This window comes from Pelobates fuscus, chromosome 9 (assembly GCF_036172605.1).
Source record: "Pelobates fuscus isolate aPelFus1 chromosome 9, aPelFus1.pri, whole genome shotgun sequence".
NCBI lineage: Eukaryota > Metazoa > Chordata > Amphibia > Anura > Pelobatidae > Pelobates > Pelobates fuscus.
Genome location: NC_086325.1, coordinates 167347854 through 167361304, shown reverse-complemented (window position 1 = coordinate 167361304; position 13451 = coordinate 167347854).

The window sequence follows — 13451 nt, the reverse complement described above, 5'->3', positions numbered from 1 at the left end:
CCTCTCTACTATCCAACATGCGCTGCCCGTTCTGTGTTCACACACAGAATTTTGAATTCTGTTTCTTGAATCTGTCTGAAACTTGACTGCAGCATTATGGGCGACTAAGCCATTTCTTCTTATCCTTAACCTTGGCCAATCTGTTTCAGTCCTTTTCCTTTTGCACCTTGAAAGTTCAGGCCTCTACCATAAAAAAACAATCAGCAGGTAATGAGGTGACCCCCTCTTCCCCCGGCATATCTCACTGAACAGTTATTTATAAAAAATATCAGAACAAAAAATGTTTTGTTTGTTTGTTGTGCTCATGAATTCATCTGTTCTGAAGCAATAACCCATTTAGAGAAGTCCCTATCCTCAAGGTTAGATCCACATTCTGTTACATACTGCATGTTTCTCCATTTTGCGTACAAGGGGTCCGGCAGATAGAACTAATTTCACGTGTTTCTGTCTAAAGCCTCTGCCAGTGTCATGGAAACCTTTGCCAGTGTTTGTCTGGTGAGATCAGGCCAGATGGTCCATAAACCTGCATATTGGTGGGTCTAGGCCTCTACAGGGATACACAAAACAAATTTAAATAAGAAGAAACGGCCGTATCCCCCGCCCAACCATGGCAACACGGGCAATATTTACTGGCGTCCTTCCCAAGAAGGATTGTAATGTGTACCCCATAGGTAATAAAAGTCAAACTACCCGCCCAAAATAAATAGGCAGCTCACTTCAGAGGGACTCGTGGTGGACGTGCTATACTATATGCAGTTTTTTGGGTCAGTTGATGCTTTTTTTTTACTATTATACAAAGTTTAACATGTTTCCATAACATTGTTGGCAATCTCTGAAAATAGGTAATTAATGTGGAGTTTATTCACTAAGCAGATCGTTCTAAAGAAATGCACATTTAGAGGGTCACTCTAAGCTCCATAGCAGGTTTGTATAATTCCAGGGATTACACAGATCGAGAGAACCGTGCAACTTGTCTCCAGGCCAAGAATGGCCACTGCAGCTATTTGTCAAAACCTATTAACTTATTTTTTGAGGTACGGCAGGAGCAGGGTCCCATGTCTGATACCAGTAATATAATATTAGTAAAAACACAGAGCTTATTGTGATTTATTGGCTATACCAAAAATTCTGGATAATTGACAGGGGCAAACTGGAGGTTGAAATAGCCGAACTGGAAAATAGATATGTTTGAAAATGTTCAAGCTCAGCTGCTTTGGCCTAAACATTAAAATTACCGCGTCAATTCTCTGCTATTCAAGTTTAGTGAATAAGTACGTTTTATGATAAGAAGCTGGTAATTTGGTCTCTGCGCACAGAGTATGCCGTGTTTATTTATTGGAACTGACACCGTAATAATGTGAGCGTTTCGGAGTTAAGGGGATGTGCACAGGATATCAGGTCTCACTGTGACGGAGCTGATTTCTGAATGTCCTTAACAAGTTCAGTCTTCCTACGTGGTAACATCAAACGCACTCTGCTCAGCAGGCCCAGGTGATGGAGGTCATTTTGTGTCCAGCAGCTGTGAGGCCCAATAGGGTTTAGTGATGCATAGCACATCTTTCCTGAACATTTCCATAAACTGACAGACCCAGAGGAGTAATCATGGCCGGTCAGAGAATGGAAATATGTTATAAAGCAGTCCATAAAGCCAACCTTGCTCTATAGGTAGAGGGGTTATGTATGAAAACAAAACAACGTTATCAATCACTTGTAGTCTCGCCTAAAACATTGCACCAAGTGCCTGAGACTGTATCTTCAGAAGGACATGGATGAGTCAGTAGACTGGGTCAAGGTTTGGATAGTATAATAAATATGAAGAGACACAGAAAGCCCTAAAATGGGTGGGATAGAGGAAGGAGATTGAAATAGATATGTCCAGGGATTTAACAGAGAATGAGATTACTTTCTCTATGGTAAGTGGTGAAACAGAAGAAGATGACAGAAGTCAGAGAACGAGAAATGGAAGTATGAAGGACAGTTGAAGTTAAAGAGATGTGGATACCTAGATTAGCTATGGAGATTTATAGGAAAATGATGGGTCCAGCCACATTGTTTACAGGATATTCATGGGTCCCTCTTATTTCTGGAAAGCCACCAAGACCATCCAACCATGGGGGATATTTCAAAGACCAGCGTAACACAGTAAGCCATGGGGAGTCTAAGAAAGGGTGGAGGCAGCATTACAAAGGTTCTCTCTTGTTTTGTGTCCGAGCCTGGGGTCAGGGCCGCCATCAGGGCATGACAACCATAACGGTTGTCATGGGCCCGGCCGTCCTGGGGGGCCCCCGAGCCCCACATTCATTATGTGCACACATATATATATATATATATATATATATATATATATATATATATATAGCTATTTTCGCTATATATATGTGCACAGAGGGCCCCCTGCTACCTGTACAATGAAGAGAGGGCCAGCAGCACACTCTGTCCTCCTTTCCAGCTGCTCTCTGTCTAACTTTCCTGCACCCTGCGGCCACCAGAGCGTTGCCACGGGTTACTATGGCAACGCTCCGCACAGCACACAGGCCTGTCTCGTGAGATTTAGACAGAGAGGAGCTGGAAAGAAAAGACAATGTGTGCTGCTGGGCCCCCTCTTCAATGTACCGCAGCTGGCTCCCTCCACCATGCCACCGGACCAACAGAAATTCGATCTCCCCCCCTCCCTGGCACAGAAAGAACCAGGGAGGGGGGAATAAAATTGAAATATACACAAATAAATAAAAAAAATAATACTCCCCTCCCCCCTATTTTACACACACACTGAATCCTTACAAGCACACTCTGCACTACACACACACACTACATTCACGAAACACACTCTGCACTACACACACACACACACACTGCATTCACTATACACACGTTTCACTCACTACACACTACATTTACTAAACACGCACGGCACTACACACACACACACACTACATTCACTAAACACACTTTGCTCTACACACACACACTACATTCACTAAACACACTCTGCACTACACACACACTACATTCACTATACACATTTTGCTCTACACACACACACACTACATTCACTATACACATTTTGCACTACACACACACTACATTCACTAAACACACTCTGCACTACACACACACACTGCATTCACTATACACACGTTTCACTCACTACACACTACATTTACTAAACACGCACGGCACTACACACACACACACTACATTCACTAAACACACTTTGCACTCACTACAAACACACTACATTCACTATACACACTGCATCAACTACAAAAACACACCCTGCATTCACTATACACACACCTACATTCACTACACACACACTCTGCATCTAATGCATGCATACAAACATTACATACATTACACAAAATGTACAATCTGCATCCACTATACACACTGCATCCATGACACACATACCGCATCCACTATACACACACTTCAACCTTGTGGGCGGACTCGTGGCTGTCCCCGGGGGCCCAGATCTTGAGCTGTGTCAGGGGCCCTAAAATTTCTGATGGCAGCCCTGCCTGGGGTTATTGGCCCACAAATCCCATAAACTGGGTAATGCATGTATCTTATTGCTAGTTCTGGTTTTGGCACACGTTCCTTGCATTCGGACACAGATGGATTTCTAAAGACTGCACTCCGTGTTCAAAACATTCCCTGGAATTTCTTACAATTTCTTCGCGGTAAATGTTGGCACTCCAGGGCCATATCCAGTCAGAAGGAATAGTGTAGTGGTCAGATCCAAAGGCTGACTGCAAAACGGATACACAATTATTAATATATATACATAGTATCAGCATATATTTTGGGATATAATATCAGTGTATATTATGGGATTTATTATTAATATTTCACTGGATATAATATCCGTATATGTTATGGGATATATTATTAATATATACTGGATATAACATTAGTATATAGCATGGGACATATTATTAGTATATATTACTGGATATAATATTAATATATATTATGGTATATATTATTAGTATATACTGGATATAATATAAGTATATATTGTAACGGATCGCCTGGCACCCCGACTGGGTACCTCCGTTAATGGATGCTCCTAGTGCTTCCTGAGGACTCCAAGCACTCTGGCAGACACCATAATCACCGAATCCGAGAAACCTTTAAATTCTCCCAAGCGTATGAATGCTGTAGACCATTGAATAGGAACCATACGAATAGGCTTGTACTCCTAGCAGTCAACTGGAACAGCATGCCATAAATCCTTCCCCCAATAATGAGACGACACATCACTTTGAGGGTAAAACAGGAACTCTGGACTGTCTCATCCAGCCTGGCTTTTATTACAATAATACACATACAGGCCACACCCAGGGGGAGGCATAAAATAACCAATCACATACATGGTTCAGCCCACACATCCCCTCCCCTCAGATAACATTAAACCCAATTATCCGGTACACTTTTTCAGCCAAGTTCTGGATGTACCCCAAAACCCAGGGGTACACCTTTAAATCCAGCATCGCTGGATAGCCCTTATTCAGGGGGACAACATATCCAAAATTCAAGTAATTCGGATGAATGGTTCGGGAGATATGGGGTTCCAAAGATTTGACCGACCGCATGGGTAAAGTATCCGAAAACAGTTCCATGCATTTTGGCCCTGCGGTCGGTCACAAACAAGGGAATGAAAACAGACGAATTGCCTGTGTTATAGAGCCTGGAGAGGGTTTGAATGAATTCCCTTGTTTGTGGGGTTCTTTCTACCGAACGGCGGGTCATTCGGTAGTTTCCATACGAATTTCTGGAAGTATGGAGGTCTCAGCGGTGTTTGCCTAGTCAAGTGTCCGATTTTAGTTCCAGACACTCGACGGCAAAACACCGCTGTTCGGTAGTTTAAGATGGCCGCCGCCACGTGTTTGTTTCCCGAATGGCGGCCACCCAGAGGACAAAGACCACACTGCACTGATTGCCAATTACCTGTTTGCAACATTGTTGCAAACGGTAATTGGAGGCACACTCATTCCTGGGTGGTCTGGTTGTTCGGTAGTTTCACTCAATATACTGAATGGAGTGATTCTACCGAACAATCAGAATGCTGCATACAAATCACCCAGGATAAACTTAACACATCTATAAATACATATATAATATTACAGGCAGTACACTTGAATATGCTTCACAGTCTTAAAGGGACAGTAGTCCCAAAAGTCCCAATATGTCCATAGATGCTGTTAAAAGGGCCAGTAGCAGCAATATACAGTACAATATGCCCCAAATAACCCAGGGGCCATAGTCAGTAGGTAGGAGGCTAGCAAACAGGCTTCTCCAGGGCCCAGTGGCGAGGTTGGTTTCGCCACATATATTATGGAATATATTATTTTTATATACTGGATAAAATATTAGTATATATTATGAGATATATTATTAGTATATACTGGATATAATTTCAGTATATATTATGGGATATACTATAAACATATACTGGATATAATATTAGCATATATTATAGGATAGATTATTAGTATATACTGGATACACCATTATTATATATTATGGGATATATTATTACTATATATTATATTATGGGATATATTATTAGTATATTGTGGCGGAACCAGACACCTACTTGTATTAAAGACGGTTGGGTTCATGTCAAAGACTTAGTTGGTTCGACAATTGGAGTTCCCGAACAGACTAGAGCTATATTGTTCGTATGTCGAACCATCTACCGAACAGTTGGACCACCCAGGGGAGTCGTGTGCCTCCAATTGACTTTATTCACACTTAGAAACCGCAAGGTTCTAGGCGGTTGGCTGGGGGGCTGTCGTTTGTATGACCGAACAAGTGGCGGCGGCCATCTTTGTTTACGGACACAGACAGCGGTGTTTGGTTGTCGAGTGCATGGAACTATAATCGAATACTCAATGATGCGGACACCGCTGAACTACCATCTCTTCGTGTGTTCGTTTCAGTTCACTTAAAAAGAGCGGTATTCGTATGGAATAAACTACCGAACACAGGGCACACGACCCCCTGTTACACGAATGGTTTCATTCGTTATTGTTGATGTTTTATACTCCCAAAAGAAGACCGGTCAAAGCCTAAAACCCTCTGGAACTATTTGGGTTTCACCTCATGGTTGACCAGTCTAAACTTTACTCGAATGGGGTTCCTAAACTACCGAATGGATCTGAATGATATTTCGAAAGAGTGGACGCTCAGATCCCTGTTATTCGGTTAAGTATCTTTTGTGGAGTTCTGAACTATTAAAATATGTTTTATGTGGTTTTGAAATATTGCATATTTTCTGTACCTGGGATACAATGTAATTAAAGAGTTGTTCTTACTCAATTATCTCCCAGGTACAGAGGAGGAGTCTGGGAAATGCTGCTTTGTCCCCTGTCCCCAACAAGGTCCACCAGGGGGAAAAATCCCTGGAATGTAATTAAAGAAAACCCATGGCATGGGGAGTTGCATAAAAGCCAACTGTGACTGACTATAACTCAGTTGACTGCCAGAACTGTGTATCGTCCGTTTATTGGGGAATTGGGGTTATATTGCTACACTGAGCTTCTTTTTGATGTCCTACATTCTACCAGCAGAGATATCGACTTTAATATTGCAGCTCCGCTACATATATACTGGATATGATATTGGTATATATTATGGGATATATTATTAGTATAAACTGGATATAATATTAGTATATATTACAGGATACATTATTAGTATATACTGGATATAACATTAGTATATATTATGGGATACATTATTAGTATATACTGGATATGATATTAGTGTATATTATATGATATATTAGTATGTATTACAAGATATAATATTAGTATATATGACGGGATACATTGTTAGTATATACTGGATATGATATTAGTGTATATTATATGATATATTAGTATGTATTACAAGATATAATATTAGTATATATGACGGGATACATTGTTAGTATATACTGGATATGATATTAGTGTATATTATATGATATATTAGTATGTATTACAAGATATAATATTAGTATATATTATGGGATACATTATTAGTATATACTGGATATGATATTAGTGTTTATTATATGATATATTAGTATGTATTACAAGATATAATATTAGTATATATGACGGGATACATTGTTAGTATATACTGGATATGATATTAGTGTATATTATATGATATATTAGTATGTATTACAAGATATAATATTAGTATATATGACGGGATACATTGTTAGTATATACTGGATATGATATTAGTGTATATTATATGATATATTAGTATGTATTACAAGATATAATATTAGTATATATGACGGGATACATTGTTAGTATATACTGGATATGATATTAGTGTTTATTATAGGATATATTAGTATGTACTACAAGATATAATATTAGTATATATGACGGGATACATTGTTAGTATATACTGGATATGATATTAGTGTATATTATATGATATATTAGTATGTATTACAAGATATAACATTAGTATATATTATGGGATACATTATTAGTATATACTGGATATGATATTAGTGTATATTATATGATATATTAGTATGTATTACAAGATATAACATTAGTATATATTATGGGATACATTATTAGTATATACTGGATATGATATTAGTGTATATTATATGATATATTAGTATGTATTACAAGATATAATATTAGTATATATGACGGGATACATTGTTAGTATATACTGGATATGATATTAGTGTATATTATATGATATATTAGTATGTATTACAAGATATAATATTAGTATATATGACGGGATACATTGTTAGTATATACTGGATATGATATTAGTGTATATTATATGATATATTAGTATGTATTACAAGATATAATATTAGTATATATGACGGGATACATTGTTAGTATATACTGGATATGATATTAGTGTATATTATATGATATATTAGTATGTATTACAAGATATAATATTAGTATATATGACGGGATACATTGTTAGTATATACTGGATATGATAATAGTGTATATTATATGATATATTAGTATGTATTACAAGATATAATATTAGTATATATGACGGGATACATTGTTAGTATATACTGGATATGATATTAGTGTTTATTATAGGATATATTTTTATTATATATTACTAGATATAATATCAGTATATATTACGGGATACATTATTAGTATATACTGGATATGATATTGGTGTATATTACGGGATACATTATTAGTATATACTGGATATGATATTAGTGTTTGTTATAGGATATATTTTTAGTATATATTACTAGATATAATATCAGTATATATTACGGGATACATTATTAGTATAAATTACTAGATATAATATCAGTATATATTACGGGATACATTATTAGTATATATTACTAGATATAATATCAGTATATATCACGGGATACATTATTAGTATATATTACTAGATATAATATCAGTATATATTACGGGATACATTATTAGTATATACTACTAGATATAATATCAGTATATATTATGGGATACATTATTAGTATATACTGGATATAATATCAGTATATATCACGGGATACATTATTAGTATATATTACTAGATATAATATCAGTATATATTACGGGATACATTATTAGTATATATTACTAGATATAATATCAGTATATATTACGGGATACATTATTAGTATATACTACTAGATATAATATCAGTATATATCACGGGATACATTATTAGTATATACTGGATATAATATCAGTATATATCACGGGATACATTATTAGTATATATTACTAGATATAATATCAGTATATATTACGGGATACATTATTAGTATATATTACTAGATATAATATCAGTATATATTACGGGATACATTATTAGTATATATTACTAGATATAATATCAGTATATATTACGGGATACATTATTAGTATATACTGGATATAATATCAGTATATATTACGGGATACATTATTAGTATATATTACTGGATATAATATCAGTATATATCACGGGATACATTATTAGTATATATTACTAGATATAATATTAGTGTGTATTATGGGATACATTATTAGTATATATTACTAGATATAATATCAGTATATATTACGGGATACATTATTAGTATATATTACTAGATATAATATCAGTATATATTACGGGATACATTATTAGTATATATTACTAGATATAATATCAGTATATATTACGGGATACATTATTAGTATATACTGGATATAATATCAGTATATATCACGGGATACATTATTAGTATATATTACTAGATATAATATTAGTGTGTATTATGGGATACATTATTAGTATATATTACTAGATATAATATCAGTATATATTACGGGATACATTATTAGTATATACTGGATATAATATCAGTATATATCACGGGATACATTATTAGTATATATTACTAGATATAATATCAGTATATATTACGGGATACATTATTAGTATATACTGGATATAATATCAGTATATATCACGGGATACATTATTAGTATATATTACTAGATATAATATTAGTGTGTATTATGGGATACATTATTAGTATATACTGGATATAATATCAGTATATATCACGGGATACATTATTAGTATATATTACTAGATATAATATCAGTATATATTACGGGATACATTATTAGTATATACTGGATATAATATCAGTATATATCACGGGATACATTATTAGTATATATTACTAGATATAATATTAGTGTGTATTATGGGATACATTATTAGTATATACTGGATATAATATCAGTATATATCACGGGATACATTATTAGTATATATTACTAGATATAATATCAGTATATATTACGGGATACATTATTAGTATATATTACTAGATATAATATCAGTATATATCACGGGATACATTATTAGTATATACTGGATATAATATCAGTATATATCACGGGATACATTATTAGTATATATTACTAGATATAATATTAGTGTGTATTATGGGATACATTATTAGTATATACTGGATATAATATCAGTATCGTGCTAGGGGTTGAGTTAAGGTGCTGTAATATCTGCAGTTTTGATTCAATGGGTTTAACCTCAACAAAATATTTTAAGTCAAACTGTAGAAAAGGGTTTCCCTGTTTGTAAAAGATGGATCTGTGGCCAGTATTTTAAACATGTATTCCACCCCATGTACCGGATAACATAAAGTTCTTACACTGTGAAAGCGATCGGACACATTGCAGATAGAAAATAAAATAACCGACATATTAAACAGTTAAAGAAATTCCACTTTTGTTAACCTAAAATCTTTCAACTGTTAAGGAAATCTTCCTAATGTGTTTTTAGTGAATAGGCCCCTGGTTTTGCCCTGTGTGACCGGTCAGGGCTGAGTGTTTATATACCCCGTTCTCGGAATTAGGGCTTACAGCAGTGGCAGTAACATCCAATGGTTGTGATGGCGTGCCAGCGAGAGGGCAAGATTCACCATTTCCCAAGGAACCATGGCAGCCGTCTGTTTATACACAATAACGAAGGCTGGTGACATTGTCAAGGTGTTTGTGTAACACGCCATCGCAGTAAGAGGAACCCTATTTACAGGAACGCAAACTTAACCAATTACACAGTAACTGCACCAGGCGCTGAATGGAAACAGCTAACCCTTTCAATGCATCGCTCATTCGAAGGATTTAAAATAAAGAGTTAATTAACCCTTTCATTGCCAGAGCTTAGTTTTAGCAGTGAAAAACCTGTCCTCAGTCGCAGAATAAATGGAGCTGTTCCTTTAATCCGTCTATAAACACAATCTGAGGATGTTACTAATGTACGGAGGTATAAATAATATATACTCCACCCCCAGGGTTAGAGCAGGAATGCAGCCGTGGAAACGGCGATTATTGTTGTTATATACACTTAATTTAGAAACGCGTTACCAGGCTGGTATTAACCTCTTCTCCTCCTTTATTACAGGGAGATTGTATTCTGTGTAAGGGGCGTGCTGGGCCCCTCCACACACAAACATGTATTTTCTAGAATGGTCCTGACTTTGGCACATGTTATCTGTTTAACCTTTGCGTGTGTTATCCCTAATACTGGTATGTAGGTAGTGGGGAATCGCGATGCACCACAGTAACATGAAACAGGCCCCAGCATTTATTATATCATATGATAATTACTGTATAACACATCCATAGTTTATTTTAATATTCTCTTTTCTTTGATATAACCAAAACGTCAAAACATAAATAACCATAACTTAGCATATAACTTAACACATCCTACAGTAATACGACATAACAGGTAGCCTAAAGTTAACCCTTTAGAGCAGGGGAGGTTTAGACCTGAAACTTGCTAACTTCATTCCACTTATTAACCTAACTGCCTCAAACTTAATTGGCAAGGACATACCCGGCTAGCTGTGATGAAACAAACCCATGGGGCGGGCGGGCGGGAGGGAAGCTGTTTGCTGGCCCGAATCCCAAGTGGCACTGAGGTAAGACCACACCCCCACTAACTCACACACTACATAATCCCACCCACACATTCATACACAACCAATCACACGCATCCATCCCCACACTCATACATGTGCTCTTGTCCGCTTAGCTGCGCTATCTCCCCAGGGCCTAAGCGGGTTACAGTATCACCCACAGCGTTATCCATTGTTACCAAGAATACTAAGCGGGTTACAGTATCACCCACAGCGTTATCCATTATTACCCAGAATGCTAAGCGGGTTACAGTATCACCCACAGCGTTATCCATTATTACCCAGAATGCTAAGCGGGTTACAGTATCACCCACAGCGTTATCCATTATTACCCAGAATGCTAAGCGGGTTACAGTATCCCCCACAGCGTTATCCATTATTACCCAGAATGCTAAGCGGGTTACAGTATCACCCACAGTGTTATCCATTACTACCCAGAATGCTAAGCAGGTTACAGTATCCCCCACAGCGTTATCCATTATTACCCAGAATGCTAAGCGGGTTACAGTATCACCCACAGCGTTATCCATTATTACCCAGAATGCTAAGCGGGTTACAGTATCACCCACAGCGTTATCCATTATTACCCAGAATGCTAAGCGGGTTACAGTATCACCCACAGCGTTATCCATTATTACCCAGAATGCTAAGCGGGTTACAGTATCCCCCACAGTGTTATCCATTATTACCCAGAATGCTAAGCGGGTTACAGTATCACCCACAGCGTTATCCATTATTACCCAGAATGCTAAGCGGGTTACAGTATCACCCACAGCGTTATCCATTATTACCCAGAATGCTAAGCGGGTTACAGTATCACCCACAGCGTTATCCATTATTACCCAGAATGCTAAGCGGGTTACAGTATCCCCCACAGCGTTATCCATTATTACCCAGAATGCTAAGCGGGTTACAGTATCACCCACAGCGTTATCCATTATTACCCAGAATGCTAAGCGGGTTACAGTATCACCCACAGTGTTATCCATTACTACCCAGAATGCTAAGCAGGTTACAGTATCCCCCACAGCGTTATCCATTATTACCCAGAATGCTAAGCGGGTTACAGTATCACCCACAGCGTTATCCATTATTACCCAGAATGCTAAGCGGGTTACAGTATCACCCACAGCGTTATCCATTATTACCCAGAATGCTAAGCGGGTTACAGTATCACCCACAGCGTTATCCATTATTACCCAGAATGCTAAGCGGGTTACAGTATCACCCACAGCGTTATTCATTGTTACCAAGAAAGCTAAGCGGGTTACAGTATCACCCACAGCGTTATCCATTATTACCCAGAATGCTAAGCGGGTTACAGTATCACCCACAGCGTTATCCATTATTACCCAGAATGCTAAGCGGGTTACAGTATCACCCACAGCGTTATCCATTATTACCCAGAATGCTAAGCGGGTTACAGTATCACCCATAGCGTTATCCATTGTTACCAAGAATGCTAAGCGGGTTACAGTATCACCCACAGCGTTATCCATTATTGCCCAGAATGCTAAGCGGGTTACAGTATCACCCACAGCGTTATCCATTATTACCCAGAATGCTAAGCGGGTTACAGTATCCCCCACAGTGTTATCCATTATTACCCAGAATGCTAAGCGGGTTACAGTATCCCCCACAGTGTTATCCATTATTACCCAGAATGCTAAGTGGGTTACAGTATCACCCACAGCGCTATCCATTATTACCCAGAATGCTAAGCGGGTTACAGTATCCCCCACAGCGTTATCCATTATTACCCAGAATGCTAAGCGGGTTACAGTATCACCCACAGCGTTATCCATTATTACCCAGAATGCTAAGCGGGTTACAGTATCACCCACAGCGTTATCCATTATTACCCAGAATGCTAAGCGGGTTACAGTATCACCCACAGCGTTATCCATTATTACCCAGAATGCTAAGCGGGTTACAGTATCACCCACAGTGTTATCCATTATTACCCAGAATGCTAAGCGGGTTACAGTATCAC